The sequence below is a fragment of the Ctenocephalides felis genome, unplaced genomic scaffold (genome assembly GCF_003426905.1).
Source record: "Ctenocephalides felis isolate EL2017-DRISC unplaced genomic scaffold, ASM342690v1 CF-g0.4_SCAFFOLD_01170, whole genome shotgun sequence".
NCBI classification, from domain to species: domain Eukaryota; kingdom Metazoa; phylum Arthropoda; class Insecta; order Siphonaptera; family Pulicidae; genus Ctenocephalides; species Ctenocephalides felis.
In genome coordinates, this window is record NW_020537324.1 from 51,061,399 (window position 1) to 51,070,253 (window position 8,855).

Below are 8,855 nucleotides of genomic sequence, written 5' to 3' on the forward strand. Positions count from 1 at the left end.
ACAGCATGAATCAAATGAACATTCGCTTTATCAAAACATTTTTTTTAAATTTTAGTTAATTTTCATATGTTTTTGTTATGCTGTTATAAAAAAAATTGATAAAAACAAAAATTGATCTACATGTGTTGTTATAAGTAATTAAATAATAGAGCCTTTATTTTACATCTATATGAAAAACCAACCATCAATATACCACAAGAATTTTTAACATTAAACTATTTGTCGCAGGACCGTAATATTTTAGTATGTTTTATACGACTATGATATCTATCTAATGCCAAAAAAGGTTCATAAAAATTGACAAAAAAAACTTTTAACAATTAATATCAAGAAAAGCGCTTGGTAAATTTTTCCCTGAAACTAATCAGTATTATTCCCAACCAATACCATTTTTTGCAAAGTTTGACGAATTTTTAAAATTAAACGATTTGTTGTAGGGCAGTAATATTTTAGTATTATCTATAAGACTATATAGTATCTACCGCCAACAAAAAAATCATCGAATTTTTTTTTTTAAATCTTATTGCAAGAAAACGGCGCAGCCGATCTTTACCAAAAACTAATCAGCACGATTTCCGATATCTTTCGAACGGTTTTTGAAATTTCAAAATCGATTCAGAATTGCGGGCTAAAGAGAGATCGGTGCATCAGATTTAAATGATCCAAAAAATATTCAATTTGTAACGACGGGAAAAAGTGGTGATTAGTTTTTGGCAAAGGCGATTTTGGAGATACAGAGCTGAATGTTTAAAAAATTACAGTTTTTGAGAGAACTAAGCGTCCGATTTGAATGATTCAAAAAACTTCCTGCTTGCTAACTTCCCGTAGGGTAAGTTATTGTAATGGGCCGAAAGTCTAAATTGAAAATTTTTACATTTCTCGACGTTTTGAAGGTTTCTGAACGTTTTGGTATACCTCAGAAAAAAAGGATGTGTGTGTGGGTGGGTGTGTGGGTGGGTGTGTATGTATGTATGGATACAATTTTTCGTCCGATTTGAATGGTTTAAAAAACATTTGATTCCTATTGATAGGGAGATGTGCTGATTAGTTTTTGGCAAAGGGAGGTTCAGCCGATTGGGAGATACGGAGCAAAGAGTGCAGAAAATAGAAATTGAGTTTTTGAGAGATCGGAACATCCGATTTAAATGATCGCAGAAACATCCAATTCGTAATGACGGGGAGAAGGGGTGATTAGTTTTTCGCGAAGGCAGGTCCAGCGGTTTCGGAGATACAAGGCTAAATGTGCAAAAAATGGCAGTTTTTGAGAGAATTAAGCGTCCGATTTTAATGATTCCAAAAAATTTCTGCTTGTTTTAACAAAATAATTGATTTTGGAACAAAAAATTTTTACCCCAAAATTTTTTTTAATTTATATTTCCAAAAAAATTTTTTTTTTATATCGAAAATAATTCAGATTTTTATTTTAATCCTGTTCTAATATACTTTAAACAAATAATTTCAACTTTCCAATTTAGTTTATATAATTCTTATAAATATTAGACAATGTTACAATATTTATAAGAATCTATTTTAAAACATTTAATATTTCTCGATCATTTCGTTACGGTACGGGAAGTTCCTGCAATTTGCCTTAAGGCACGATGCCATACACTGAGAATATGACATTGATAATGAATAAGATATTGGGTCTGTTTTCCTCCTGGCTGTTCCATTTTTCTCCGCCTGTGGGGTGTAAAGGATCAAATAAATTTTTGAAAAACAGCAAATAAAATGGCTGGGAGTTTTACTGAACATAGTCAGATAGCTGCTTGTTTGGTATGTGTTATTTTTTGTAATATAATTGGTTTGGTTCTCATAATATAATTGTTCAAAGTCAAATTGCACCAATGTGCCTCGTCCTACCATATAATAAACATATTATAAATAATGGAGTACATTTTCCGCAAGGATGCCCGCGAGCATTTTATTATGAGATTTTTCATCGCCTCTGTTAGAAATTGAAAATATATTTAAAACCAGCTTCAAGGCATGTTATTCAAGTCGCAAAAACGTAGTTGAATGAATTTTATTATATTCATGTTTCATGATTGATTTGAAATATTTTAGAAAAAAGTTGTTTGTATATGTGTTTTTGGGCGTATACATATTGTATATGTAATGTATATATATATATATATATATATATATATATGTAGCGGGTTGCCAACACGCATAGCGGCTTGTCAACACGCATCACATGTCTCTGGACAGATTGGCCCATATAGTGACAGCACTGAGAAAAACAAAAGGAAATTCAAGTGTCAGATCGGACACGGTTTTTGTTTCTCCCTAGTCGAACTTGCCAAAATGTATAATTCTTAAAACCTTTCTTTTCGATTATAAATAAGAAAATACCAATCACATTTTATTAACGATAAATATGACAACACATAGTGTCGTGGATATTAATCATACTTAAAATAAACCAAATATAAATAATATTTTATGGAATTTATTATGACTATAATTTGGACAATTCCGGTATTTCTACAATATGGAGCACGCCTCCATATTTTGGTGACCCCGAGAGTGAACTAGTAACACACATACAAGAAGGTAAGAAGATCAAGACATATTTTGAAGTAGCACAAAAAAAAAAAAAATTGAAGTCTCAAGAATTACTAAGAAAAGAATTTTTAAAAATATAAATAATTATTATAAATGGCTCACAACCGCCATAACTAGAAGAACATTCTAATCCTACAACTGAGACTCCGACCACGCACTTCAAGATCAACAATAACACGTGCTCAATAAATCACTTATTATCATGGTAAATAAGTCGATAATAAGCACCATGGCAACAGACAGGGAGCAAACAATTTGGCAACCGCCACATACACTCAACCGCTAACTCACCAGCGAAGGGCCACATACACTCAACCGCTAACTCACCAGCGAAGGGCCACATACAATCAACCGCTAACTCACCAGCGAAGGGCCACATACAATCAACCGCTAACTCACCAGCGAAGGGCCACATACAATCAACCGCTAACTCACCAGCGAAGTGTCAAATATACTCAGCCGCTAACTCACCAGCGAAGGGCCACATCTACTCAACCGCTAACTCACCAGCGAAGGGCCACGTAAGCAATCAACAAACTCAACAAGCCAACACGGCAATTTATCACACAATCTCAACCAAAAGAAATTTACAAGGAAGTTCAAGAATGGCAGTCAGAGATGCGAAACAATCTTTTTCATTAGGGCGGAGTGATGTAGCGGGTTGCCAACACGCATAGCGGCTTGTCAACACGCATCACATGTCTCTGGACAGATTGGCCCATATAGTGACAGCACTGAGAAAAACAAAAGGAAATTCAAGTGTCAGATCGGACACGGTTTTTGTTTCTCCCTAGTCGAACTTGCCAAAATGTATAATTCTTAAAACCTTTCTTTTCGATTATAAATAAGAAAATACCAATCACATTTTATTAACGATAAATATGACAACACATAGTGTCGTGGATATTAATCATACTTAAAATAAACCAAATATAAATAATATTTTATGGAATTTATTATGACTATAATTTGGACAATTCCGGTATTTCTACAATATGGAGCACGCCTCCATATATATATATATATATATACATATACATTACATATACTAATTTATTAAATAATAATTTTCACAAACGTTTCGAGACTAGGATTGTTTCATCATCAGTGTGTTATAATTTAAAATTTGAAATATGGAAACCTAAATTAGCATTATGTGTTATCCGTTACAAGTCGTTCTTTAATACTGTTTTCTGCGTTCTGTCCCACCTACGATCGTCGGTTTCTCTTTCCGAATTCTCTATTCAATTTCAAGTGGTTGGTCACGCAATATCAGATAGGAAAGGAAGGATTAGGGTCCAGTTAAAAAATAGATAATTCGTTAGGAAAAAAAAATCTATGAAATGAGACAATTTGTTTATAAAATTTGTTTTAACTTATCATGGAATCAAGATAATAATTTGAGTCTTAATATCACCAATTAAATAAATATTTTGCTGCAAAATTAATCTTGATTCCATGATGAATAGATATTTATTATTTTAGGTTTATAAATATTCTTATGTATCATACTATTTGAGTGACGCGACAGATGGCGCACGAATTTACTTAATGTCACATTTTAGAAATAAATATATGAAACATACAGTATATAAAAATTATTGTGCGTTCTATCTAAATGTTTATTTAAAGAGCTAATACTATTAGAGAATCATTTTTTATTGATTTGGAAGCTTTTGCGCACGTGGGAGCCAAGAAATTCGAAAATGTTTTTGTTAAAAACCACCCTAAATTATATATATATATATATATATATATATATATATATATATATACATATTTATATATACAAATGCATACCCATAGTACAAAACATCTACTACCGCCAAATGGCATTTTTTTATTAACTTATTTTTATTGAGAGTCCATAACCGCTACACCTGCCTACTCAAAAATTTCAGTTCCCATCTTGTCAATACAAGTAAAACGTTTTTTGAATTATTCAAATTGGTTCATCGGTGTTCCGACGAAAATTTGCATCCGCACACACACACATGCACATACGCACACACGCATACATCCATATTTTCTAAGGTATGCCAAAATATTCAGAAACCTCTGAAACGTAAGGATATATAGAAAATTTTCATTTTCGATTTTTTTGCGATTACTATAACTTACTATAATGTTTATTGGCAAAAAAATCTGAATTGCTTTCAAGCCATTCTGAATCAAATGAGACCAAATATGGAAAGTCGATTTTTTATTTGATTTTGACCGTTTTCAAGTATTTAAAAAACTTACGACGTAGCTCGGTAAAGATTGGCCGGACCGTTTTTTCGTAATTAAATGTTTTAAAAAAAATTGTCGATTTTTTCGATACTTTGTATTGAATCAACAGATTTCGTAGTCTTAAATTATAAAAATCAATTAGAGTGTAGAATTTCGCCGTGCGTTAAGAGATTTTATGTTTCGAAGGTAATGACTACAGTTAGCGTTCATTATATAATACATACATTTTTAGAACACAAAGTAAGTAAAAGAAAATTTGTTAAACAAATTAATTTAATTTATACAATTACTTCAAATTTATGTTCAAAAGACATCAATTGAAACTCATGCAACTTGCCTTAAGGTAAAAAGTTTCTTACTAATAGTTAAATATAGTATAGTGAAATGACCGCGATAATGTTGATCGAGAAGTGTCCAAAAAAATTTCCGTTATATAATCAGTAGTTTACGACCTTCCTGACTTCTGCAATTACCGGACATGGACTGCGCAAAGACTGTTTATGTCCTATGTATTTTATCGTTTTGTCGCATTGATTTACTGTCGAAAATGTCACAAATAACAGATGAAATATATTGCACCATGTTTGTTCGTGTCTATAATAATTGTACAGAGACGATTGAAATGATTGGAAATAAGATAAACATAGTGTTCTTTGAGCTGTGCTTGCTATCATACAATCCTAATCTGTTATTTTCTTCTAGATGACAAACCATTGGTTAAGTACTCTTCTTTATATTACTGTTTACTATATATTAAATATCTGTATTTAATAGTGTTGATCTGTATTTAAAAATCAGATTTCAGCATTTTGCTGCTTTATGGGAGACAATCTAACGCAATCTAACGTAAATCCGTCCAAATGCAACGGAAGTGCTTTACGGCAAAGTCGATTTGTCATTCGCTCTCGACTTCTTTGGCTTCTTTGTATGCGTGACTTTACACGTGCGAACGTCACCGAAAGCATGAAGCATATTGTTCGTATTTTGGTCTTTGATATCATTACATTTTAAGGTTAAATATTAGTACAAATCTTGATTTAATAAGAAATGACTGGATCGGAAGAATATTTTATCCCGTCCTCCATAAATAACTATAGTGCAAATAATAAAGCAAATGAAAAATCTGTGCCGTGTAAGAAACGTAAGTTTATTGAAGTAATATGTATTATTTGTGGTTATTATACATTTTTGAGGTTATTAAAATGCAAATTATTTTTATATGAAAGACAGATACTACAACTGTTCAAAGAATGAAACTGTATCGCCAGCGAAAAACTAAAAAAAAAAGCAATCAATGAATTTATGTTAATTTTAATTACATGAAGTTCTTCATACACAATAACATGACAAATAAAATTGTGAAAACAATATTTATTTAGGTGTTGTTCAACATAATTCTCTGCATTTTTAAGATTTCACTTGTCTTTATTTAGTCAGCTTTATTCTAACATATCAAAGATATATCTTTTTCAGAATTATATCTCAGACACTTTTGGAAGTTTAGAGGAAGTCTACATGTTTTTTGATTATGATGGCTATTAAGTATTACAAAGTTGCATATTTTTATAAATAATGAAAAATAAATTGATATTCAGATTTATTACTCTAAACAAGATTTTTATTAATCTAAACGGAGATCAATAGTTTGTGTAGCTGTGCATCATTTATATACAGATATACTTTATATTGGACATCTATGCAGTTTATTCATGGCTAGTGTAAATGAAACTATAGAAAATTGTTATAAGTTCACTGTGTGAACAAATATTATAAAATTTATTAATCAACAATTTTTCTAATAAAGGTTCAAGTCCTAGATGCTAATACCAATGACAAACCGATCATGTCGTATATGAAGTATGACTTTAATTGCATTATTGTTTTCAAATATTAAATAAATATTTTTAATGCTATTATAAATTTATAATTTATTATTATATAAATATGTATAATGGTTGTTATTAAAAAATGTGTGCATTACGAGTGTTACCATATTACTGATGAACATTATTCAAAATTGTTATATGATGTGTTTATTTTTAACTTGAATGCAATTTCGTACAATAGCAAAAAAGTTTTACTTCAATCGCGTGTGAACCTTACGCCCACTCTTTTTTTACAATCTATATTTAATGACTTTGTATTTTATTTATGTGCTTTAATCATTAATTCACTATTCAATTCCAATTTAAAAAATAAATATTTGTGTGAACGGTTGATAGAATATCAAAGAAAATTTTCTTCCAGTATTTCCATAAAGTAAAATATTCATGAAGCACACAAAATTGATATTGGGACTATCGCTCACATTTTCATTGTGCTCATTCACAAAGACCCATGTTATATTATATCGAAGGTTTTATGTGTTTGCTTATAGCAGAGTTCTTGCTTATTGTGCTTTTACTGATGTCATCCACACTCATTTCAAGAAATACCAATGTTAAATGGAAATATGAAATTTACGTCAAAATTCTAATATGTAAGGATTGCTTGGAGAGAGGAGAGATAATAGAAATGAGGCTTTCTTTTCATACCCTACAAACTTGTAGACTTTATAACTATTTATAATATATTAATCAAATGTGTTAGTTATAGGTTTATATATTACAATGTTTTTCGTTACCTTTTTCGTTTTCGTTACCAAATATAAATATAAATATAAATATAAATATAACTAGTTGGTTTGGTATTTAGCCTTGAGGCAAGTTACATGAACTTCCCGATATATTTAAATAATCGACTTAATCAATAAAAAATAAATTAATTTATGAGTCATTAAAAGTATTCCGAGTGGATTTATTACACATAATTGAAAACGAACGAACTCGGAGTATTTTCTAAAAGCAAATTTTCAAAAATCAATAATTTTTATAATTGAACCAGTTTTCAGGACTTTAATGATTTATTATGTTCAAGACCAAGTACTCTATCATTATACCAAGTAAATAGTCTAATTTTAATTTTAACAAATGTCAAAAGAGCTACTCATTTTCTCAAACTTTGATGAATTTTTAAAATCAAACTATTTGTCTTAAGGCCGTAATATTTCAGTAAGTTCTATAAGACCATAGTATATATCGCTAAAAAAAAATCCATAAAAATCGGCTTAAATTTTTTTTTCAACGGTTAATTACAAGAAAACGGCTCGGTAGATTTTCACCTAAAACTGATCAGTATCATTCCCAACTAATATCTTTCGAACAGTTTTTGATTTTTTAAAATTGGTTCGGTAGGATGAGCTTAAATGTGGACGAAAAGTTTAACACTTTTTTTCAAATTACAAAGAAACGGCTTGGCTGATCGTCGCACAAAACTGACAAACGATAGTCTTCCCCGAAATACATCAAATGGCTTTTAAATTTCTGAAATCGGTTCAGGCGCTTTTGAGAAAACGTCGATCAAAAGTCTAATTTTGACAAATGTCAAAAAAACTATACCAATTTTTGCAAACTTTGACGAATTTTTAAAGCTAAACGAGTTGTCGTAGGGCCGTAATATTTTAGTATGACCTAGAAAACTATGGTATCTACCGTCAAAAAAAAAATCATAAAAATCGTCGAAATTTTTTTTTAAAAACGTTATTATAAGAAAACGGCCCGGCCAATCTTTACCAAAAACTAATCAGCACGATTCCCAACCAATATCTATCGAATGGTTTTTGAATTTTCAGAATCGATTCAGAATTGCGGGCTAAAACGTGGGCGAAAAAATTTTCACTTTTCTGCAATTTACAAAGAAACGGCCCGGCCGATCGCCGCACAAAACTCAGAGACGATAGTCCTCATCGAGATACATCAAATGGCTTCTAAATTTTTGAAATCGCTCCAGCCGTTTTGGAGAAAACGTCGATTTACGGCAAAAAATCTGTTCACACACACACACACACACACATACTTTTTCCAAATTTGGTCTCATTCGATTCAGAATGGCTTGAAACGTCGAGAAAACATAAAATTAGCCATTCGGATTTTTTGATGAAAACATAAACTTCTCCTTCGGGAAGTTAAATATAAATAAAATAAAATAAAATAAAAAAATAAAAAGAGAAAGAGAAA